The 25,377-nt window shown below is 41.0% G+C and overlaps 1 long non-coding RNA gene across 2 annotated transcripts in view; it reads right to left on the reverse strand.

The window, feature by feature from the left end:
* LOC105475726 (uncharacterized) overlaps window positions 1-25,377 on the reverse strand; it is a 190,303-nt gene that overhangs the window by 87,227 nt on the left and 77,699 nt on the right. For both annotated transcript variants that reach the window (XR_983607.2, XR_983606.2), the window contains exon 2: window positions 22,757-22,838. This is a non-coding gene — a long non-coding RNA (uncharacterized lncRNA). The remainder of the gene's footprint in view (window positions 1-22,756; window positions 22,839-25,377) is intronic.

A 25,377-nucleotide genomic window follows, 5' to 3' on the forward strand; every position in this document is an offset into this window, starting at 1 on the left:
GTTCTTATCAGACTTAAGGTCTGTGTAGACATTAATGCTAGAGAGGCATAATGAGGCATGTCTGACCCCCACTTCCCATCATGGCCTGAACCAGTCTTTCAGGTTACATTTTAAGAGTGCCCTGGCCTAGGAGGAAGTCCACTGAGATGACTGGGGGGCCTTAGAATTTGTTTTTGGTTTATGGCAGAATAAATAGGTTTTGCCTATGTTCTAAGATAATATGTGCTTTTAAAAAAGAAAAAAAAAAGGAGCAGCTTAAAGGGACTTAGAATTTGGTGCAGAGGAGTGGGGCAGATTGGAGTATTAAGATGGGGGAATTTGGAATAGGCTTCATTGAGAACATAAACTTAGAAGAAGGCACATTTAAGCAAAGTTCTGAAGAAGGTGAGGGAGCGGGCCAAGTAGATACCTGGGGCAGAGGGTGCTGCCCCAGTGTTGGCTATGAGTTGAGTTGTGCCATCCCCCAAAAAGATATGTTGGAGTCCTAACCTCCAGCATCTGTGAATGTAACTTTATTTGGAAACAAGGACTTTGCATACATAGTCAAGATGAGGTCACAAGCGTGGGCCCTAATCCAATGGCTAGTGTCCTTCTGAGCAGAGGGAAATTTGGACACAGATACACAGCCAGAAGGCCATGTGGAGATGCAAAGACACACAGAGGGAAGAGGCCATGGGAAGATGGATACAGAGACTAGAGTGATGCTGCCTCAGCCAAGGAACGCCTGGGCTTCCAGAAGCTGGGAGAAGCAGGGCAGTATCCTCCCATGGAGGCTTCAGAGGGCACGTGGCCTGCCAACACCTTGACTTCCAACTTCTGTCCTCCAGAACCGTGAGAAAATCCATTTCTGTCAGATTCAGGCACCTAGTTTGGGGACTTTGTTACGGCGGTCTTAGAAACTAATCTGGCGTTCAGGACACAGGAGTCCATGTGGCTTGGAGGAGAGTGGCAGGGGTGAAGTGAGGAGTGGAGCAGGAAGGCTTTGGGAGGAAGTTGAGGGCGCATAAGTGACCCAGTTGGCCAAGGTAAGGACTTGAATTTTATTCTAGTGAAATGGGTTTGTGAGCAAGGGAGTGGTAAGATCTGACTGGTGTTCCAAAAGGTCTCTCACTGCCGCTGCACTGAGGATAAATTAGATAGTTGCAAGGAGGCCAGTTAGAAGGCCTTTGCAGTAATACTGGTCAGAGGTGACCATGGCCACGGTAAAAGGGACAAGAGATGGTTGGATTCCCCATGGATTTCAAAGGTAGGATTTGCTGATGTGTTGAATGTGGAGTGTGAGGGGAGAAGAAGGGTCAAGGATTACTGACATGCATGGAGGGTAACACAACCAGAGAGCAGCTCAGCTTAGGGGACTTGGCACTTTGATGATTCAAGCAGCATGAAACAAACCAACAACACATTACAGACACCAAAGAAGTAAACCACCATTGTTTACACCACCTAAGTGAAGCATTGAACAACCCTAAGCCCTCTGACTGGGCATTAGGATGCTATTTTTAAAATAATTTTGATTTATTGAGAAATCATTTAAAACCTTATCTTTTTTGTACTTACCCTTTTCTCTGGGAAACAAAAATGTAAACACATGGTTGTTCCTAGCTTTTTATGCCTTAATAAGGAAAAATCACCTCAGATATAGAAGATGCCATCTCTGAATTTAATAGAGAACAGTGAAATCTTTTCTGTCAGTTTCATGATGACGCCATGAAGGCATACATGCAGACACTGATGATTCAATGAGCGTTAGGGGCCCTAAATGCAGGAAACACTCATAAGCATCTGCTCCTGGTGCTGGGAAAGGCTTGGAGGGACAAAGATGAACAGTGCATGCTCCCATTCGAGGAGAGGAAGGCAAAGATGGAAACATAAACACACAAAAAACAGGGGGTGTAAAGCAGAAATAAAAGTTCTTGGAGCTACAAAGAAAGAAATCACTAAATCTTGAATTGAGATATCAGAGGATGTTATAAATTAGAGATGATATTTAAATTAGGTATGAAAATATGAAAAAGCTTGATGGGAAAAGAATGTAGGAAGAATATGCAAGGCTGCGGGAACACGTTGGGCACAAGCAGAGGCATGAGAATAAACTCGGTGTTTTATTGAGTGGGATGACCAGGGTCCAAACATGAAATAGGTGAAAGCAGGTGGTGGGGAAGAGGCATGAGAAGCACCAGACATGTTGCACATGCCCTGTCTACCTTCCCATGCCCCTTCTCTGAAGCTCTGTTGGGTCCCATTGCCTCTGCCAAGGACAGAACAGGCAACATGAAGGGTGAGGACCTTCCTCAGAGCCAACTATTTCATTGGCGACCATCAGCCAATCAGGTGCTTCACCTCACGTCTCACATAAGAGACACAGAGACTAGATACATCTTAGAGATGCCGGTGGTGACCTCTGAATTGAAATGCAATGTGGAATAGTCATGTTCAAGCCAAAGTAGGGAGAGAGATTTCAAAAGAAAGAAAAGCAGAAGCAATTATGAGAAAAGCCAGGGTAACCCACATGGAGAAAGAGTAAGAGACAGAGGGAGCCATTCTGTGTACTTTAGCATCTGGGAGGTCCAGGTGTACTTTCTACAACCAGCTTTTATGCAATTGTCCTGTGTTTTATAATGAATCCTCTCTTTACCTGAGATGGTTTGAATGGGCTTCTGCTTCTTGCCACTCTAGAAAGGGATCATAGAGGTGGTAGAGTGAAGAGACAGGCATTGAATGTTGCACTTTGGAGCAAAGATTTTATTTCTGTATTGTTCTCTTCATATCTCTTCATGTTAGAAATCAGGGAGCCACCTTTTGCCCACCCTCTTCCCCAAGTCCTCTCCATGTCTGTTCCTTGCTGTGTCTCTCAATAAATGCTCTGGTTTCAGAAACTGTGTCTGTAATACTTATCTATTGGTCCTTGGAACCAATCAGACAAGTTTTCTTTCAACGTGAAAGTAGCATGATTGGCCCTGTTTTTGGCTTTTCTAGTCAGTGACAATTTCCATGTATCCACGTTGGCCGTAATCCTACACATCACTTCCCCTCTTTGATAATGCGTGCCCTCACCTTAAATGCCCCCACGTCATATCCCTTCCCAGCTGTTTCTCCTTCTCTGTAAATTAAAGCCTCTAACTTTGCATGGTTTGTCCTATCACTGAAAGTCTCCATCTTAGATTTATACTTGTGAACTTCACATCCACAAGCTAATGGAATAAAAATTATTTGTAAGCAATAATGTATAAGCAATGGAAGATTCATGCTGCATTTTTATCTCAACCCATTTGTTCATACTTGTATTCTAATTTTAACTTAAACTTTTCTGTGATTATTTTTTGCTACATCTCCATTGAAACAAATCAATCAATACAAAAGTGGTTTGTAGAAAAATAGACTTTTCTTCCCAGCTCTGTTTCCACCACAAAAGAAAGCCAAGGTAACAGCCTGGAATGTATTATTTAACTTTCTCTAGGTTTATACAAGCATATATAATGTAATACATATATATATAATCCCATAAATACAGATGTGGTATTTGTCTCTTTAAAATGATTGGATTATGACTTACAAGGTACTCTACAAAAGAATTTTTTTCTTGTAACAATATGTCTTAAACATTTTCCCAGTTAATATGTAGATTGAACTCTCTTTCTTAACAGTTGCATAATATTCCAATGTGTGAATAAATCACAATTTGTTCAACTGTCCTGCATCAATAAGCATTAATATTTTTTCAATTTTTTGCTATTTGTCATACATCTATCCTTATTGGCTGGGGCATGTTATTTCTGTAGAACAGATTACATAATAATATGCCCTTTAAACAAAAATATATTGACATTAAAGATTTATGACTATAAAATGAAGTATCTTTGCTTCTCATCTAGAAATAACTCCATTACATCTCTAAGTCCTATTCTGTATTGTAGAAATGGGTGGCTAGAAAAAAAAAAACACTTTTGAAAAGACGAAAATGACTCATGTTTTTGCCTTTCCTGCTGAGTGTTCACCACTGCTCTGTGCTGTGGTGGGCAGAAGTAGCATCACAGTTATAGGCATTTTAATAGAAGAAGTAGGTGTCCTTTCTTCTGAAAATCCACTCTGTTGGGGAATAAAGCTGGTCTGCTTTAAAGCACCACTGAATTTAAAGGAGAAGAGCAAAGGAGGCACCAAGCAGCAATTTCCCTGTAATTTCCCTCACATCACTCAACCTAATAAGCCTCTTCTCCCAAACGTGGGCCAAGTGCAAAAGAGTGTTCTTTAGAAATGTTCCCATTTCTGCCACGGCTAAGCAGGAGATAGTTTCTTGTAAAGGTTAGCATAATTCCTGGCATGTTGCTAAGGTCAGGTCTCAACCTTTAGCCAAAGGAATGGGCCAATTTAGACGAAAACAAAGTTCAACTCCATTGGGTGGAGCCCAGCCTGGTGTCAGACTCTTTGAGGCCCAGTCTGGGTTGAGGCTCCCAACTGGTTAGACTTATCTTCACATACCGAAGGAGTCTGGCTAAAACTAAATGGGAACTGCAGAATTTTTGTAAACCATGTTGCACTTTGTAAAAAAATTTAACTCCCCCCAACCCCAAACCTAGCTAGGTAACAGCTGAAGTTGATTTTAGAATGTTAACTGCAGTTCTCCGTGCACACAGATGCATTCTCTGCAGCCATATGGTCATCTTTTCTAGACGGATCCATAAGAAGATCAGGAAATTTTATTATTGCTAAATTTTTGATGAAACACATATTAAGATGATGAGAAATGAAAATGACAAAGTGGCGGTGATGAAAACTTCCTCCCTTCTCATCTCCCAGTGATGTTCTGTCCAGGAACAAGGGTAATATATTTGACATTTGGTTCATTGAATGTGCTTCAGCGTGAAATTGTCAGAATTGCACATGGATTGCTCTTGATATTACATACGTTGCACGACTGTGCAGGGCGTGTCTCCCAGAGACTTTTCCCTAATGGTAGGAATTAGACTGTGAGCTTTTTCCCAAATATACTTTGGATGATCATCTGTTTCCCTGCAAGTGCAGGAGGAAGTTCACAAAGCACCATGGAAAAAAACCTAAGAGGAGTCCAAGGCTGAAATGAGGTAGGATGATGCTAAAGACACAATCAAGAAGATACTAAAGATACAACCCTTTCCCTGACTAACACTCCAGGATCTTCTGGAGTTACTCTCTCTAGGCAGCACTCCCTCTTACCCCTAGACTAGATGAGGGCCCTCCAGGATGTACCCACAGCACTTGCTACTCTGTATGGAAACTGTCTTCTCACTGACTGTTCACTCCAGGACAAGAATGGTGCCCTTTCTTGCTCACTGCTGTATCCATGGCACCAAGAAACAGTACCTGGCACAGGGGAGGCACACAGTGAGGCTGGGTACAAGAGAGAAAAAGGAAGGGCTGAAGGGGGTGATGTTAATGGGTACAAGAAGGTGCAAGAAAGTTCCCAAATCTAGGAATGCAGAGATGATTACCCACTTGTTCATAAATCTTAGGGTTTTTTAAATTGTTTGGGGGTGTTTTTTTGTTTGTTTGTTTGTTTGTTTGTTTGTTTGTTTGTTTTTGAGACAGGGCCTCGTTCTGTTGCCCAGGCTGGAGTGCAGTAACATGATCACAGCTCCCTGCAGGCTTTACCTCTGGGTTCAAGTGATCCTCCCACCTCAGCCTCCCAAGTGGCTGGGGCAACAGGTGTGCACCACCACACCTGGCTAATTTTTTTTTTTTTTTTTTTTTTTTTGTAGAGACGGGGTCTCATTATGTTGCCCAGGCAGGTCTCAAAACTCCTGGACTCAAGGGATCCACCTGCCTTGGCCTCCCAAAGTACTTGGATTACAGTACAGAACCACAATGCCCAGCCTATAAATCTTAGTTTTATATATGTATCTGTAGATAAAGAGAAGCAATAATGTAAGATACGCTTCTTAGAATAGGGTTTCAGGAAACACATAAAAGAGAGCTCTCTGGACTGGGTGTGGTGGCTACTCCTGTAATCCCAACAGTTTGGGAGGCCAAGGTGGGTAGATCACCTGAGGTCAGGAGTTCGAGACCAGACTGGGCAACATGGTGAAACCCCATCTCTACTAAAAATACAAAAATTAGCCAGGTATGGTGGCACTACGCCTGTAATCCCAGCTGCTTGGGAGGCTGAGGCAGGAGAATCACTTGAACCTAGGAGGCAGAAGTTGCAGTAAGCCAAGATTGTGCCACTGCACTCCAGCCTGGGCAACAGAGCAAGACGATGTCTCAAAATAAATAAATAAATAAATAATAAAGCATAGCTATGTACTGTTTGAAGACCTAAAATTCAAATTATATTTTATTTCTTTTCAAAGATGCTGAAATAGTTACAAACAAAAAGATACAATGTCTGGAATTCAAAATTACTGAGATATTAGGTAGGTGGGGATACAGCTGAAACAAAATCAGCGTTTATTAAAAATTGGTGAAACTGGGTGACAAATGTGTCAGGTTCTTTCTACTATTCTTTTTACTTTTATTTACTTTTGAAACTTTCCATAATCTTTTTAAATTATACAACAATTAGATAGGTTGCAAATATACAGTGTCTTGTTACAAACCACACTGACGCCACCTAAATTTTTTTTTATATATTGGGATACATGTGAAGAACGTGTGAGTTTGTTACATAGGTATACACGTGCCATGGTGGTTTGCTGCACCCATCAACCTGTCATCTACATTAGGTATTTCTCCTAATGCTATCCCTCCCCTAGTCCCCCAGCCCGCAACAGACCCCAGTGTGTGATGTTCCCCTCCCTGTGTCCATGTGTTCTCATTGTTCACCTCCCACTTATGAGTAAGAACATGCAGTGTTTGGTTTTCTGTTCTTGTATTAGTTTGCTGAGATGATGGTTTCCAGCTTCATCCATGTCCCTGCAAAGGACATAAACTCATCCTTTTTATGGCTGCATAGTATTCCGTGGTGTATATGTGCCACATTTTCTTTAACCAGTCTGTCATTGACAGGCATTTGGGTTCGTTCCAATCTTTGTTATTGTAAATAGAGATGCAATAAACATACGTGTGCATGTGTCTTTATAGTAGAATGATTTGTAATCCTTTGGGTATATACTCAGTAATGGGATAGCTGGGTCAAATGGTATTTTTGGTTCTAGATCCTTGAGGAATCGCCACACTGTCTTCCACAATGGTTGAACTAATTTACACTCCCACCAACAGGATACCACCTAAATTTTTAACTTAAACAAGCTATTGCTCGAGCTCTACCCACCCATCTCAGCCCTCAGCAACTCACCCCTTCCGTGCTGACTTGCTTTTATTCACGTCCGCATTGTTCTCTGCAGCCATTTCCATTCACAGGGCTTGAGACACTTTTCAGCCGACAGAAAAGTGACTCACTAAGGAGCCCTGACTCCTCCTATCCTGCTTCCCACTTACAAGAAAAAGCCCTTTTGATTAATTTCTGACAGTTTCTGCTTAGATTCACTCACAACTAATTACGTTGGTACAACCTACTCAGACAAAAGCAGCTCTAAAAGTTCTGCACCAGCCCTAGATTTAAGAGTAGGCAACATCCTGTTTAGGAAAAGAAAGAGGTAGCCCCAGACCCAACGAATTCTGTCTTCTTCGATTTAGACAAAAACCTGATTCATCTCTGTGTCCCCTGACATCCAACCCGGCACAAAGCCTTCCACAGACTGGGAGCTCAAGAAGTTCTTGCGGAGGGCATGTGTCTGGTTCCCTCAACACTCCACTTTTTCAAAGATACTCCAGAGCAGAAGCGAGCTAACAGGGGCTTGCTTCTCACTGTAACCACACTCGTCAGCTCACACTCATCTAGAGTTTTCAGCTGCTGCCAGGCACAGAGTCCTACTGAAGTCCACACCCCCATGCGCATGAAGCCACCCACTTTCCTGTATCCCACACAGCCAACATGTCACTCAGAGACACTCCCAGGTTGGTGCCACATTGTCTCCAGCTTTCAACTCCACAAAAGGGCTTCTCCCCTTTCACAGATCATTATTTTAACATCTTACTATTTTAGAAGCCTTCTATTTTAAAAATAGCAACTATCGCCAGCTCCTTCTACTGAAGCACCGTTGTCTAAAATGTGTTCACCCTCCAGCGAGGTGCCGGAAAGGAAGGAGGCTCAGAAGTTCCCTCTACCTCTGACAAGGTCCTCCTCTCTGCATTTTGGGTGCATTTTCATGTCTAGAAATACATCTGGAATCAGTCCAATGTATTAAAGATTTAGTCCTTATTTCTAACTTTGCTTTTTCTTCCTGATATCCTATAAAAACTTGAGCCTACTTGCTTCAATCCATTGAATTTTATAAATGAACAGAAATAAATATTTTGCCTCTGAGTTTTACCAAGAATGAGAAAGGATTCAATTTACTCTTAATATATCTTTAAGAAAAAAATTATTTAACTTAGTAAATAATGTGATTTTCTGGGAATTCAAGAGGCTTGCATTTTTCTTTTTGGCTTATCTGTATTTCCATTTTTTTGATAGGGAGCAAGTACTATTTTGTCATTTTAAAAAGTAGTTTTCATTTTTTCTTTCTTTTAAAGTAAGGTTTCTCAACCTCAGCACTATTGACATTCTGGACTTGATGCTTTGTTGGGGCTGGGTGGCAGGGGGCAGGTGTTGGGGGGGCCTGCTGACACCTTGATTTCTGTGTTAAAAGACAGAAATGGGCAAAACATGCACATGTCTGGTGCACTGCAGGATGTTTAGCAACATCACTGGCCCCTACCCATGGCCAGAGCCCAGAGGTGTTCCTGTAGAAGTCTGAAAAAACATCTGAATTGGTGGAACTGGACTCCCGTGCTTACCAATTGGACACCATTGCTTCTCAGATGAAAGAGAAGCAGAGCAGAGAGAATGGGAGGTAGTTTAATGTGAGGGGAGCTATTTAAGCAGAAATATCATAAAACCATCATCATCAGAATGCGCAGGGAAGAGGGTCCTCTGCTCCCAACCCAAAGGGAAATGGAAACTCCTGTTCCCTTCCACATCAACCTTCCTTGAATTCATCAGTCTGTTCTCCACTCTCCAAGTGCATGCTGCTGTTGACTCTTCCAATGGCAAAAGCCATCCCACTATTGCACTATGCAGGTGACCTGAATATATGTAGCAGCGATGCATGAGGAGGAGAAACTCAGAGGAGAAAGACCAAGAGTTTCCACAGGCACCCTGGGAGATTGGAAAGGAGTGGTGAGGAATGCTCAGAGCTTTGGAAGGGCGGAGCAGGCAGTAGATGCCCCTGAGACTGAGACGGAGCGGAATTTGTCCACTTGGAAAAGACCAAACACTTGCTTTACCCACACAGCACCTGGGCTGGAGCAGCACCGCAAAAACATGTGCCTGGTTACCTGGCAAGTTTGAGTCAGCACCTGAATTTAACATAGGGGCCTTGAGCCTCAACCACATCCTCGTGCCCAGCTAGCCCAGAGCAGTAAACCTTTACGCAGGCATATCAATGGGGACCAGTGTGGACTAAAGATCGCCAAATTTGGGGGCAACCCTAGGAAGAATGTCAGGAAAAACGTTAAAGGACTGAAACAGGCACAAAAAAAGAAAAAAAAATGGTACTGGGTATCTTGTCTATCACATCTTTCCTGACCTTTGAGCTATTTCACTATTAATATTTTGTATTGTAGAAAATAGGTAGTGTTTGCTGGGCATGGTGACTCATGCCTATAATCCCAGCACTTTGGGAGGTCGAGGCAGGCAGATTGCCTGAGCTCAGGAGTTCACGACCAGCCTGGGCAATACGGTGAAACCCTGTCTCTTCTGAAAGGCAAAAAATTAGCTGGGCGAGGTGGTGTGCTCCTGTAGTCCCAGCTACTTAGGAGGCTGAGGCAGGAGAATTGCCTGAACCTGGGAGGCGGAGATTGCAGTGAGCCACTGCACTCCAGCCTGGGCAACAGCAAGACTCTGTCTCAAAAAAAAAAAAGAAAGAAAGAAAGAAAGAAAATAGGTAGTGTTGTAAGTTGAATTGTGTCCCCCAAAAGATATGTCCAAGTCCTAACACCCGGTACTTCAGAAAGTGACCTTATTTGAAAATAGGGTCATTGCAGGTATAATTAGTTAAGAGGAGGGCATACTGGAGTACAGTGGACGCTTAATTCAGCATGACTGGTGTCCTTATAAGAAGAGAAGAAGGCCAGGTGTGGTGGCTCATGCTGTAATCACAGCACTTTGGGAGGCCAAGGCGGGCAGATCACTTGAGGTCAGGAGTTCAAGACTAGCCTGGTCAACAAGGTGAAACCCCGTCTCTACCAAAAATACAAAAATTAGCCAGGTATGGTGGTGGGTGCCTGTAATCCCAGCTACTTAGGAGGCTGAGATAGGAGAATTGCTTGAACTCAGGAGGTGGAGGTTTTGGTGAGTCGAGATTGTGCCATTGCACTCCAGCCTGATCAACAAAGTGAGACTCCATCTCAAAAAAAATAAAAAAGAAGAAGAAGAAGAGAAGAAGAGGTACAGAGACATGACAGGAGAGCACCGTGTGGACAATGGAGGCAGGGGTGAAAGTGCCACAGCTGCACACCAAGGAACGCCAGGGTTTACCGGCAACCACCAGAAGCCAAAAGAGACAAGGAAGGATCCTCCCCAGATCGCAGAGGGAGCACAGCCCTGCTGACACCTTGATTTCAGACTTCCAGCATCCAGAACCAGGAGACAATTCTTCTCTGTGGTTTAAGCCCCCCAGTTTGTGGTACTTGGTTACAGCAGCCCTAGGAAAGTGATACAGGTAGTAACATGGATGATTCTTGCCCACGGAAATGCAAACGAATTTTGTCTGGTGGAACACAGTTGATTATCGACCTGTGGATATTGACCAGATTTGCGCCTCTTTGTAAGTTCATTTCAGCATTCCTGATGGCTGATATAGTGTATGGTTTGAATTCTCCTTTCAGCCAGTAGTGACATCTTCCTGTTTCCTCATTAATGAGTTAAGTAAAATCTTTCACATTGTTCATTTTTGTATTTATTTGAGAGTTATGATTTTACTTTTATTTTTAAACTGTTCTTGGACAAATCAATGGGCTCCTCAAAACTTCCTTCTCTTTACTTCCTTATCACAGAAACACAGAGTTAGATTTAATTCTACTTAGAAAATCAAAGCAATGTAACCATGATTGCACCCAACATAGAGGAGGAAAACTCACTGCCACCACAAGGAGAAGTCAGCCCGATGGGTAGAGTTACCCAAAAGCCTAATGTGGAAGCCTCTGGTTTGTTTTATTTTATTTTTCTGTTTGTTTGTTTGTTTTTGAGATAGTCTTGCTCTGTCACCTAGTCTGTAATGCAGTTGTGCAATCATAGCTCACTGCAGCCTCAATCTACTGGGTTCAAGCAATCCTCCTGCCTCAACCTCCAGAGTGGCTGGGACCGCAGGCACGTGCCACCATGCCTGGCTAATTTTTTTTATTTTTAGTGGAGACAAGGTCTCACCATGTTGCCCAGGCTCATCTTGAACTCTTGAGCTCAAGTGATCCTCCCACCTCGGCCTCCCAGTGTGCTGGAATTATAGGCTGTTTTATTTAGTTTTGATTCGAAAGAACAAAACTACAAAGAACAGTTTCATTCATTGTTATTGACTTTAATTTAAATCTATTTTTTTCAATCAAAACTTCATTGAGTCTCCACAAGGCCAGCCTGTAGAGACTTTGAGATTCAGGTCAGTTGCTATTCCCAAGGAACTCAGAAATGAGTGCTGTCACAGAGTGAGTATTTGATGCTTATCAGAGATTATTTTGTCAAAAATGGGATATACCAGCAGCTCACAGAAGACAAGTTCATCAGGTTTTAACTGTAGTATTATACAAAAATGTTCCCAAGTAGCAAAGCATTTTATGAATCTGTCTGTAGGTAGAAATTCTATACATTATAAACACATCGTAATCCAACTTATGCAGTAGAACGCCTTACTAGAATAAAGAAAATGAACTGGAAATGTTCTGCAAAATTAGTCATTTCTTGTTGTTTTTGGTGTTTGTTTTTTAAAAAACAAGGCAGGCAGTAATTATACATTTGAAAAATGTATAATTTCAATGTATACATTTGAAAAATGTATAATTCCTGGAAATGAGGGAATTACAGTAGCCCTAGGCAAAGTTACATTTGCCGCAGTTTTTTCTTAACTCCCCTTTATCATCCTTCCTCTCCTTCCTGGGATACTCACAAGGCTCAGCTTGTCTCTCAAAGGAGCCCAGTGCTGCAAGTCTTTCTGTTATCCCTTTTTAAACATCAGCTTTCAAATAGTTGTCATAAAATAAACACGTAAATTCATACTAATTGAGATGACTAAAGACATGCAATGAGTTATCACTTTGGGAGCATATTTACGTTTTAATGAGAGCAACACAATCCATTAAGCACTTAGGAAGTATCTTCATGTCCAGGCCCTGTGTTCCTGCTGCGGACTTTACCTCAGAGGGAAGAGCTCAAGGCCGCTGTTAGAGTCTTTCGTCCCACAGAGTATTCCCTTGGTGTAGTCCTCTCCCACTTCTCCTAAGGATGTGGCTTCCTGGGAGCTGCAGTGATTGTTATTTCTCTTCTGCAACTAGCCACCCAGCAGGTCTACCAGGCTCCAGAGGCTGGTACTGGGAGCTGTGTGCACAGTCTTGTGATGTGAATCGTCTGCAGGTCTCTCAGCCGTGGATATCAGCACAGAATTTGGGGTATCTCCCAGGTCCTGCAGGAGTAACCCACTTCCTTCAGAGAGTTTGTGGGTCCTTTCAGCCTTCCTGGTTTATTCCTGCAATAGTTCTGGAGCAAAAAATCACGATGTGAGTCTCCACACACTGCTCCGTCCATCCATGTGGGAGCTGCAATCTGGTCCTGCTTCCCATCCGCCATGATCCCTCTTCTCTCTTGCTGCAGACTCTAAATAGAGTCCTACTCCCAGTACGGGGGAACGTAAAGTGAGGCATCCACAGAGCTTCTCTTCTGAGCTGCAGGATCTTCCAGCTTAATGCCTGCTCGACGCTTCCAACCTAAACGATGCTCTCACCCTCCCCACACACATACAGCCAGTTCCTCCTCCCGTGTTCCCCATCTCAGTAAATAAAATCCACTGTCCATTCAGTCTCAAACCAAAAACCAAGGTGATGGTTATGATTTTTCCCTCGACTTACCCTCCATGTCTAATCCATCAGTAAGACTGTCTGCTCTGCCTCCAAAATACCTCCCAAACCCAGACGCTTCTCTCCATCTCCTAGTCTAAGCCACCATCATCTCACATTAGGAATGGAAATATCCTCCCAACTGGTCTGTGATTTCCAACTTGTCCTTTTATAATCTATTCTCTACACAGCAGCCAGAGAAGCCTCTCGAAAACATATATTAAATCATGACACTCTCCTCTAATGACTTTGTATTGCATGGTGGACGTAAAATCTGAACTTCTCGTCTTGACCTCAAGGCGGGTACCCAATCTGGCCCCCCTCCCCCACCTCCCTGCTCTCATTTCTTGTCTTTCCTGCCCTTGTTGCCTCTGCTGCAGCCACCCTGTTTTCCTTTCAGGTCTCCGAATCAACCAAACTCGTCCTGCCCCAGGGCATTTGCACTTGCTGTTTCTTTTGCCTGGGCTTGCCAAAGGTTCTGGCTTCTTCACATCATTTAAATGCCAACCAAAGATCACCTCCTCAGAGAGGCTTCTCCTCCCCATCATGCCCTGCCACAGCTCCCTTTTTATTGACTTCACCACACTTGGCACCCTTTAGGCCCCCTTGCTTGCTTATCCATCTCCCCTCATGCCTCACCCTCCAATAAACATCCTCGGGAATGGAGGCTCCATGCAAGCGAGGATCTGGTCTGTCCTGTTCGTGACTACATCTCAGTTTGTATTAAGCACACAGAATATGCTTAATTGATATTTATCGAATGAATGAAAACCCAAGATAGAAGGTTCTGGGGAGAAGTCCTTCTCAGCCCCTTTCAAATTATACCTATCATTGCAGCCAGTTCCCTCAACGGGCAAGGTCAGCCAGTCCTATGTAAAAGAAAGATATGAATGATGGCTTCCAAGTACAGGTAGTTTTAGAAACCACAAGGAAAGAAATTACCCTAGACACAGTTCCAAGTAACAGACAGGAAAGCCTGCAGGAAGTTCAGTATGAAAGGAACACTGGAGTCGCCGTTCGGGATAGAAAAGGAAAGGGAAAAACATCACCAGGCCCTCGCTCCATTTGAGAGAAATATCAAGAATATCCAACTACTTCTTTAGATACTCCAAAAGAAGGAGTTTGAAAAAGAATCACTGGAAAATTCTGAGTTTATATGAGCACTGCTTATTAAAAGATCTGAAAAGAGAGTTGTGCACATCACCATACCCAAACCCCCCAAAGCAAAGACCAGTCATGTCTCATTTGACTCAAGAGTTATATTAGGCTGCGAAGACCAGGGGGCAGGCAGCTTAACAACTGAAATTCATCCCGAGGAAGCAAGGGAAAGTGTGCTCCTTCAAGAGCAAAGGAGAATTGAAGAAGATACAAAAATATCCTTTAAATACAGAAGATACAAAATAATCCTTTAAGTGCATCAAAGACACCTAATAGCTAAAGTGTGCATCAATGCCATTTGATCATCACAATGTAAAAAAATTGCTCAGGGTAACGTAAAGGAGAGTGGATTCTGAATGTTCTGCTTTGATCTTAAGAGAAAAGTGGAACAGTCCTATATCCAAATAGGCAGAAGTAAACAACTCCAACAACGATCACCATGACAAAGGACAAAGGTCATTTGTCCAGAGAAGACTGAGGCAGCCACGCTGCCATTCCCTTCTGCACAGTGCTGTACATGGAAACAGTTGAGACCCTTGAATGCTTATGAAAGGGCCCACTGGGGGCAGGTTCAGTGGCTCACGCCTGTAATCCTAGCCCTTTGGGAGGCTGAGGCAGGAGGATCATGTAAGGTCAGGAATTCGAGACTAGCCTGCCCAATGGGGGGAAACTCTGTCTCTACTAAAAATACAAAAAAAAAAAAAAAAATTAGCCGGGCATGGTGGCACACACCTGTAGCCCCAGTCACTCAGGAGGCTGAGGCAGGAGAATCACTTGAAGCCAGGAGGCGGAAGTTGCAGTGAGCCAAGATTGCGCCACTGCATTCCAGCCTGGGCGATAGAGCAAGACTACCTCTAAAAAAAAAAAAAAATAGAAAAGAAAAGAAAAAGGAAGGGCCCATTGGGCCAATCACACTAAGGCTTCTGTGATCCACTGGGATAAATAGATTTGTTAACAACCCCAAGCCATCTCTGAAAGTCATTTCAACTTCAAAGGATATGAGACAAGATTCTCCACCAAAGGCTATTAAAAGTTATAGACAGAGAAGTGGTTCTGAGTCAGGATATAGAGTATGGATATGGCTAAGGACATCTCTGGGCTCAGAGCTGGTAGGCACCATGAAACAAGTAGAGACTTTGAGGCCAGTTCTGGACCAAATTCCAATTCTGCCACTTATTAACTGCATGGCTTTGGCAAGTTCATTAAGATCACTATACCTCCAATTACTCCTCTCTCAAATGGTGATAGTAATACTGACATCATGGGGTAGAGTGAGGATTCAAGGAAGTCATGTATCTATATCTTTGTAAGTGTGATAAAGTCTAGTACATGGCAGGGGTTCGGTAAACAGTAGTTTGCTTCTCCCTTCATGGGGATCAGAGCTGGACTTATCTTTAAAGGGTCTGAAAAAGGCCAATGACAGAAGGTTTTCTGGCTCCCCGCATGCCAAGCTCACAGATAAACTGTAAAATGATTTCACAGGGTCATGGAAGAGGAAGAAACGAATCAGATCATGTCTAAAGAAGAAAGGTGACTTGGGAGGCTGAAGCATGGGAATCGTTTGAACCAGAGAGGTGGAGTTTGCAGTGAGTTGAGATCACGCCACTGCACTCCAGCTTGGGCAACAGAGCAAGACTCTGTCTCAAAAAAATAAAATAAATAAAACAAAATAAGTAATAATGAAGAAGGTAGGTGGAGAGTTCATGCCAGGAGGACTCCCCAGGGTGCCTGGCTATCTGCTGAGTTCAGCCCTGCTCTGGGAGGCAGTGAACAGCCCATGCCAGGGTTACAGTTCTGGCCCAAAATAATCCTAATAACAACATCTCTCATTATATAATGCTTTCTCTATGCTACTCAGGATTCTTAGCACTTACCATATATTATCTCATTTAATCTCACAACAATCCTACCAGATTGGAACTGTTCTTATCTCCACTTTACAGATAAAGAAATTGAGTCACAGATAGGATAAGTGACTTGTGCCTGCACCTACTCTGTTCCCAGTCTCGTTGCGAGTCTCATTCTCTGACCTCTACTCACTGCTTGCTTTCTAGAATCCAGCTGAATAATTAGTATTTCCGGAGAGCCCCCATGGCTTTAAAACACTTGTCCAAATTAGCAATATCCTTCAAAATTTAAGTGTACACACATTTGACCCAGCAATTTCTTTCCTAGGAATATATGGAAATAATCACTCGAGTATATAAAAATACTGTAGCACGACACTGTTTGTTGCAGCATTGTTTCCAATGGTAAAAAATTGGAGACAAGCTCAAACAGCTACCACCATTAAATTGGTTACGTAATTTATGGGGCACCCATGCAATTAGGGTCCTATGGAGGCATGGAAATAATGTGTAGTTCTCTGTGCACTGACCTGGAAAGAATCACAATGTATGAAATGAAAGAAGAAAAAAATTGAATGATCTCATTTTTGTAAGAAATAAATAATAATCATATTACATGTTATTAGTCTGAGAGAAAAAAATCTGTGTATAACCAAGTTAGTCCTAGTCATTATTATTTCTTTTCTTTTTTTGAGACAGAGTCTTACTTTGTCACCCAGGCTGGAGTGCAATGGTGTGATCTCGGGACACTGCAACCTCCACCTCCCAGATTTAGGCAATTCCCATTCCTCAGCCACATGAGTAGCTGGGACGACAGGCACAAGCTACCACACCCAGCTAATTTTTATATTTTTTAGTAGAGATGCGGTTTCACCATATTGCACAGGCTGGTCTCGAACTCCTGGGCTCAAGTGATCCACCTGCTTTGGCCTCCTAAAGTGCTGGGATTATAGTTATGAGCCACTGAACCCAGCCCTCTAGTCATTATTTTTAGAAATTTTCCTTTCATTTCATATTCCTTTTATACTTTTTTTTTTAACAAGCACATATTAATTTAAGAAAAATTGAGACAGGGTCTCATTCTGTTGTCCAAGCTAGAGTGCAGTGAGGCGATCATGACTCACTGCAGCCTCAGCCTCCCCGGCTCAAGTGATCCCCCCACCTCGGCCTCCAAAGTAGCTAAGACTACAGGTATGTGTCACCATGCCTGCCTAGTTTTTTACATTTTTTTGTAGAGGGAATCTCCCTATGTTCCCCAGGCTAGTCTTGAACTCCTGGGCTCAAGTGATCTTTCTGCCTTGGCCTCCCAAAGTTCTGAAATTATAGGTGTGAACCACGACACCTGGCACACATATTAATTTTAAATCAGAAAAAAATAAAGATATGTATCTTTACACTGGTCTATACTTTGTCTCATTTGGTCCTGTGATTACTCTGGGAGGTATGTAAAACAGGAGAAGAAACTGAGGCTCAAAGGAGGTCAAATGACTTGCCCAAGGTCACCCTGCTGTCAAAGACCACCTGGGTAACACAGTCCAATCCATCTGACCCACAGTTAGTGCTGCAGAACACTAAGTTCTTGAATTAAACTTTTAAGCATGGCATTAGTCCACCCTTATTCAAAGTCACGATACATCTTTACCTGAAAAACTGTATGAGTTCTATGGTTAGACCTCAAGAAAGATGTAAAAGGCATGGAAAAGATTCAGGGAGAAGAAATCAAAACAGTCTAAACGGGTGGTGCAATTTCTATACATGAGACAGAGAGAGAGGGCTTGGATTTTAAAGCTGAGAGTATTTAAGACTAAAGTTTGCCCTTTCATCTCAAAATCATAGAAGAAACAGATGCATGGAACAGAGATTTGTTCTTTAAGTTCCAGGACTCTAAAATGAGAGGACATGATTTAAAGTTTGAAAATACTAGCTTTCGGTACAATATAAGGTATCATCAGTAGAAAGCATTAGACCAAAGCTGACACAAGGTGAAAATATAAATAATTGACATTTATATCATTTCATAAATAATAGGTTAATAACTGTAATCTGGGAGCCCAGGGCCAGGCTTGACCTGACACAAAACACCCCTCAGAGTCACTGCAGGGACAGAATTTCAGGACATGGGCCACCAGCATGACTCAGTGGCACATTTGTGATTAACTTTTTCTTCCTTTTTCATTCCTTGAGAGCAGTAAGACTTCTAATATTTTAAATCACGTACTTTGGGTTTAGGTTTCTTTTTCCAAAGTGGATCATTTTCAGCTATTTGAATTTGCTTTTGTGTTGCTGCTGAAGACAACACTTTATTGCACCCATTATTATTGTACATGATTGTACCCAGATCCTCTCCTGTTTGGCATTCAGCAAATCCTGTGACCTTCAGTATTCTTCTCTTGGATATTTTTGTGTATTATATGTGTTGTATTTTCAAAAATTACTCTCAATGTTGAATGTATTAGAGTTAACAATATCGTTATCCTAAAGATTCAGGCTACTCTCCATTTTATACCCAGCTTTTGTTTATTTAAACATAATCTAGTCTTTGTCAAATCTATGTATCCCCAAATCTATGTCTGAAATTTTCATCTACTAAATCATTATATAATTTACTAATAAGTTATATACTAGGATATAATGATATTGGTGTAATATAATAGGTGATATTAGTAAACTACCTTGAGATACAGAGATATAATTGGTGAGGTAATGAAGAAGGCACAAGCATGTCACTAATCTCTCTCCCCATGACCCTTCAGAATGTTCTTTCTGTCTTCCTCAGCATATAGAAATGAAGCAAAATACTGTGCATTTCAAGATTTATTTTTTTTCACTCTGATTCTTTCCAAATTCTCCATATGCAATTTTGACAAATGCACAAACTACTTGTACAGCGTAGTTTTGCTGCCCTACACATGCCCGGTGCTCCACCTGTTCATCCCTCTCCCCTCAACCCCTAGCAACCACTGATCTTTTTACTGTCCTATAGTTGTGCCTTTTCCTGAATGCCACACAGTTGGACTCATACAGTATGTAGTCTCTTCAGATTGGCTTCTTTCACTTAGTAATATCCATTTAAGGCTTCTCCATGTCTTTTTATGGCTTGATAGCTCATTCTCTTTTTTTCTGTTCTTTTTTTATTAACTTTTTCCCTTTTATTTTTAGTTGACACACGTATTTGTACATATTTATGGGATACACAGTGATACTCCAATACATGTATACAATGTGTAATGATCAAATCCAGGTAATTCACATATACATCGCCTCAAATATGTATCATTTATTTGTGTTGGGAACATTCAAAACCTTCTCTGCCAGTGTTTTGAAAATATACAATAAATTACTGTTAGCTATATTCACCCTATAATGCTACAGAACACCAGAACTTATTTCTCCTATCTAGCTGTAATTTTGTTACAATTCTACTCTACTTCCATGAGCTCGACTTTTTTAGCTCGCACATATAAGTGAGAACGTGCATTATTTATATTTCTGTGCCTGACTTATTTCCCTTAACATAATGTCCTCCAGGTTTATCCACATTGCCTCAAATGACAGGATTTTATTCATGTTTATGGCTAAATAGTATTCCATTGTGTATATATACCACATTCTCCCTACTTATTCATCTGCTGATGGACATTTAGGTTGATTCCATATTTTGGCTATTATGAATAGTTGTACTATAAACATGCGGTGTAGATACCTATTTGGTATACTGATTTCCTTTCCTTTGGATAAATTCCCAGCAATGGGATTACTGAATCATATGGTAGTTCTATTTTTAATTTTTTGAGAAATCTCCATACTGTTTTCCATAAGAGCTGTACTAATTTACATTCCCACCAACAGTGTATAAAAGTTCCCTTTTCTGTGCATCCTCACCTGCATTTGTTATTTTTGTCTTTATGATAGTAACCATTCTAACTGGGGTGAAATGATATCTCATTGTGGTTTTGGTTTGCATTTCCCTAATGATGAGTGATGTTGAGCAAGTTTTTCACACACTAGTTGGCCGTTTGCAAGTCTTTTGCAAAATGTCTGTTCAGATCTTTTGCCCACTTTTTAAATTGAATTTTTTTTTTTCTGTTGAGTTGTTTGATTTCCTTGTATATTCTGGATATTAGTGCCTTGTGAGATTAATAGTTTGCAAATATTTTCTCCCACTATACAAGTTTGTTTCTTCTTTCTATCAATTGTTTCCTATGCTGTACAGTAGTTTTTTAGCTTGATGTAATCCTATTTGTCTATTTTTGTTTTTGTTGCCTGTGCTTATGAAGTATCACCCATAAAATCTTTGCTTAGATCAATGTCCTGAAGCATTTCCCCCATGTTTTCTTCCAGTCATTTTATAGTTTTAGGTCTTACATTTACGTCTTTAATCCATTTTGAGTTGATTTTTGTACATGGTGACAGACAGCGGTCTCATTTCATTCTTCTGTATTTAGTTATATAGTTTTCCTAGCACCATTTATTGAAGAGGATATTCTTTCCCCCAGTGTATGTTCTTGACTCCTTTGTCAAAAATCTGTGAGCTGTAAATAGATGCATTTATCTCTAGATTCTCTATTCTGTTCTACTGCTCTATCTGCCTGCTTTTATGCCAATACCATGCTGTTTTGGTTACCATAGCTTTGTAGTATGTTTTTGAAGACAAGCAGTGTGATGCCTCCAGTTTTCTTTTTGCTCAGATTGCTTTGGCTATTTGGGATCTTTCGTGGTTCCACGTAAATTTTAGAATTTTTTTTCTTTTTCTATGAAAAAATGTCATTGGTATTGGTATTTTCACAGGGATTACATTAAATCTGTAGATTGCTTTAGGTAGTAGGGTCATTTTAACAATATTATTTATTTTAATCCACTAGCATGAGATATCTTTTCACTTTTTGTGCCCTCTTTGATTTCTTTCATCAGTGTTTTTTAGTTTTCATCATAGAGAAGACCTTTTACCTCCTTAGTAGCTCATTTCTTTTTAGCACTGAATAATATTCCATTGTCTGGATGTACTACAGTTTTTTAATACATTTACCCACTGAAGCACATCTTGATTGCTTCCAAGTTTAGGCAAGTATGAATGAAGTTGCTGTAAATATCCATGCACAAGTTTTTGTGTGGATGTAAGTTTTCAGCTCCTTTGGGTAACACCAAGGAGCACAACTGGTGAGTTGCACGATAAAAATGTTTAGTTTTATAAGAAATTGTCAAACTGTCTTTCAAAATAACTGCACCATATTGCATTCTCACCAGCAATCAATGAGAGTTCCTACTACTCCACATCCTCACCAGTATTCGATATTGTCAGTGTTCTAGATTTTGACCATTCTAATAATTGTGTAATGATACCTGATTGTTATTTTAATTTTCAATTTCCTAATGACATGATGTTGAGTGTCTTTTCATGTGCTAATTTGCCATCTGTTTATCTTCTTTGGTGAGGTATCTGTTCAGATCTTTTGCCCATTTTTAAAGTCGAGTTGTTCGTTTTCTTGTTGTTGAGTTTTAAGAGTCTTTTGTATATTTTGGATACCAATCCTTTATCAAAAATATGCAAATATTTTCTCCCAGTATATGACCTGTCTTTTAATTCTCTTGACAATGTCTTTCATAGAGCAGACATTTTTTTGTTTGTTTGTTTGTTTTTGCTTTTTTGAGACGGAGTCTCACTCTGTTGCCCAGGCTGGAGTGCAGTGGCACGATCTTGGCTCACTGCAACCTCCACCTCCCAGGCTCAAGCAATTTTCCTGCCTCATCCTCCCAAGTAGCTGGGATTACAGGCACGTGCCACCATGCCTCCCTAATTTTTGTATTTTTAGTAGAGATGGGGTTTCACCATGTTGGCCAGGCTGGTCTTGAACTCCTGACCTCAGGTGATCCACCTGCCTCTGCCTCCCAAAGTGGGTTCTGGGATTACAAGCATGAGCTACTGCTCCCAGCCCATAGAAGTTTTAAATTACAATTAACTTCAGATTATCAATTGTTTCTTTCTTGGATCATGCCTTTGGTTTTGCATCTAAAAAATCATCACCATTCTCAAGGTTATCTAGAGTTATTCTTATGTTATCTTCTAGGAGTTTTATAGTTTTGTGTTTATATTTAGGCCTCTGATCCCTTTTGAATTAGTTTTTAGTGCCAGGGATTCAAATGGGATGGGGAGAGGTGAATAGGTGAAGCACAGAGAATTTTTAGGGTATGAAACTATTCTGTAGGGTACAAGAATTATGCTTTTGTCAAAACCTGTAGAATTGTACAACACAGAGAGCAAAACTTTCTGTAAACTATGGATTTTAATTAATAATAATGTGTTAATATTGGTTTGTTAATTTTAACATATGTACCACACTAATGTGAGATGTTAATAACAGGGGAAACTAGTGGATGGTGGGGCTTCATGGGACCTGTCTGTACTATCTGCTCAATTTTTTCTTGAATCTAAATCTGTCCTGAAAAATAAAGTCTATTAATTAAAAAAAAAACTTTCTAAGTGTCTTTTCAACATGAGGATGCTGCTGCCAGTGCTCTAAGCCCCTCCTCCAAGAGTGGTGGTGAAGAATTAATGTTTTTTCTAATAACTCTCAATGGCCTGTCCTGTGAGCAGGGAAATAGGAGTATCTCTTTTCAGGCGTAATAGGCAACTACCTTACCTTTGGAGAACTAGTCCTTCCCCCATCCTATGTGGTCTTGTGTGGTCTTGGTAGGATGACCAGGCACAGCGTCTCTTCTCATCTAAAGGATGGGCATATAACCCAGACAGGTCAACCACTCACCCTCCCAGAAACAAGGAAACACAGAGGTGAAAATGATAGGAATGAGTCACTTTAATGAAAGATCCACAGAGAGAATGTTCTTTCATTCCTGCTGCCTGCTTCTCTTCCCAAGACCTGATGATTCAACTCTATCTACACAGATATTCAACATCTTTGCAAAAATTCCTTTTTTCTTGAATTAGCCAGAGACAGTTGGGTATCTGACAACCAGAACTCCACTGAGACATGTGGGGAAAAAAATACTAAAACCCAATCCTATTATTATGGTTTGAATATCCCTTTAAAAACTCATGTTGAAATTTAATTGTTAAATTTAATTTAAATTGTCATTGTAGTGGTATTGGGAGATGGAACCATCAAAAGGTGATTAGGCCATGAGGGATCTGCTCTCAGGAGTGGATTAATATCATTATGGTGAGGGTGGGTTAGTCATAATGAGAGTGGCTTTGCCATAAAAGCAAGTTTGGCCCCCTCTTGCTCACTCTTGAGCTCTCTTGCCCTTCTGCCTTCCACCATGGAATGTCACAGCAACAAGAGCATCACCAGATGCCAAGCAGATTATGGTATCATGCCCTTGGACTTCCCAGCCTCCAGAGCTGTGCGCCAAATACATTTATTTTCCTTATAAATTATCCATCTTGTAGTATTCTGTTATAGCAACACAAATGGACTAAAACACTCATTTATAATAATTTCTAACTAAGTAAAATGGTTAAAACTATCTGGAAGAGAAAACAAGGGATGAGGAAACAGCATATTGCTAATGTTTAAGGAATGCCTTCTACGTGCCAGGCTCTGAGTTGGGCACAGGAGTACAGAAATTGGTAAAATATAGGTTGTATTTCAGGGACATAGAGTGATCAAATGTGTAGAATGTGAGCTTGGGACAAACCTGGGTTCAACCTCTCTAGTCTGCTCTTACTTCCTGTGGGCCCTTGTTCAAATCACTTAACCCTCATGCAGCTTAGTTTCATCATCTCAAAGGAATTTTAAAAGTCTATAGCAATACCACCCTGAATGCACCTGATCTCATCAGAGGACTAAAAAGAGCCTAGCTTTCATGAATATTGCTGGAATTAAAAATAATTATGTACAACCCCACTATAGTGCCTTGTACAATGAAGACATAAAATAGACTGACTTAAGAAATGGAAAGTTATCACAACCTTTGAAGCCTTGGGTTGCCCATTCCTAATTACCTCTCCCTCCTTTCTTCCCCACAAAGAGGTGATCTTTATGTCTTATTACTTTCTTTTTCTCTTTAGCTCTAATGTCTGTATCCTAAAGAAAATATTGCTTGGGCCAGGCATGGTGGCTCATGCCTGTAATCCCAGCACTTTGGGAGGCCAAGGCGAGTGGATGGCTTGAGCCTAGAAGTTCTAGATCAGCCTGGGCAACACAGTGAAACCCCATTTCTATGAAAAATACAAAAAATTAGCCAGGTGTGGTGGTGTGCATCTGTGGTCCTAGCTACTCAGGAAGCTGAAGTGGGAGGATGGTTTGAGCCCAGGAGGCAGAGGTTGCAGTGAGCTGAGATCACGCCACCACACTCCAACCAGGGCAACAGAATGATACCCTGTCTCAATTTAAAAGGAAAAAAAGAAAATATTGCTTGGTTTTGCCTGCTTCCAGTCTTTAGATAAAAGGACTCACGCTTGCTTTTTCTCCCTCATGCTGTGACTTTCCTTTGTTCACTCAAAACGTTTTTGAGATTCATCCATATTGACTGTGCAGCTCTAGTTCATTCATTTCCTTTCACTGGTGAATGGCATTGTATGGTAGAAATATTCACAACTTAAGTATGAATTCATTCTCATGATGATGGTCATTTCAATTGTTTCCAAATCTTTGCTGTGAACATTCTTCTGCAGGTCTTCTGCAGGTTTCGATGCAAGAGTTTCTCAGGATCTCTGAGTGGAATTACTGGATGTGCACACATTCAACTTTGCCTAGGTAATGACAACTTGTTTTCTGATGTGGTTGTACTAATTTGTATTCCCAATCCCGTATATGAGAGTCTGCATTGTGCCCAACATTAGATTATCAGACTACATTTTCTGCCAATTTGATGGGTATAGATAGTATCTCACTGTGATTTTAACTTTCATCTCCCTAATTACTAAGAAGATTGAAAATCTTCTTATATGTCTATTGGCCATTCATGCTTTTGGGGAATTCCTGTTTGTGTCCTGTAACTAATTTTCTACTGGGTCATTTGTCTTTTTCGGCTCTATTCTTAGGCATACTCTGTGTATTCTGGAAACTAACCTTTTGTCAGTTGTACATGTGCAAGTACCTTTCCCAATTTGTGGCCTGTCTTTTCAATCTCTATGGAATCTTTTGATGAACATAAGTTCTTAAAGTCAGCGGAGTAAAATATATTCATCTTTTTCTTTATGGCATAATTTTTTAATGAAAATAGTTTTCAATTCACTTCTGATGCATCTCTCTTAATTGTTAAGCAATTTTTTTCCTGAAGCCTGCATATCATCAAGGCT

Source organism: Macaca nemestrina, chromosome 4 (genome assembly GCF_043159975.1).
Source record: "Macaca nemestrina isolate mMacNem1 chromosome 4, mMacNem.hap1, whole genome shotgun sequence".
Lineage (NCBI taxonomy): Eukaryota > Metazoa > Chordata > Mammalia > Primates > Cercopithecidae > Macaca > Macaca nemestrina.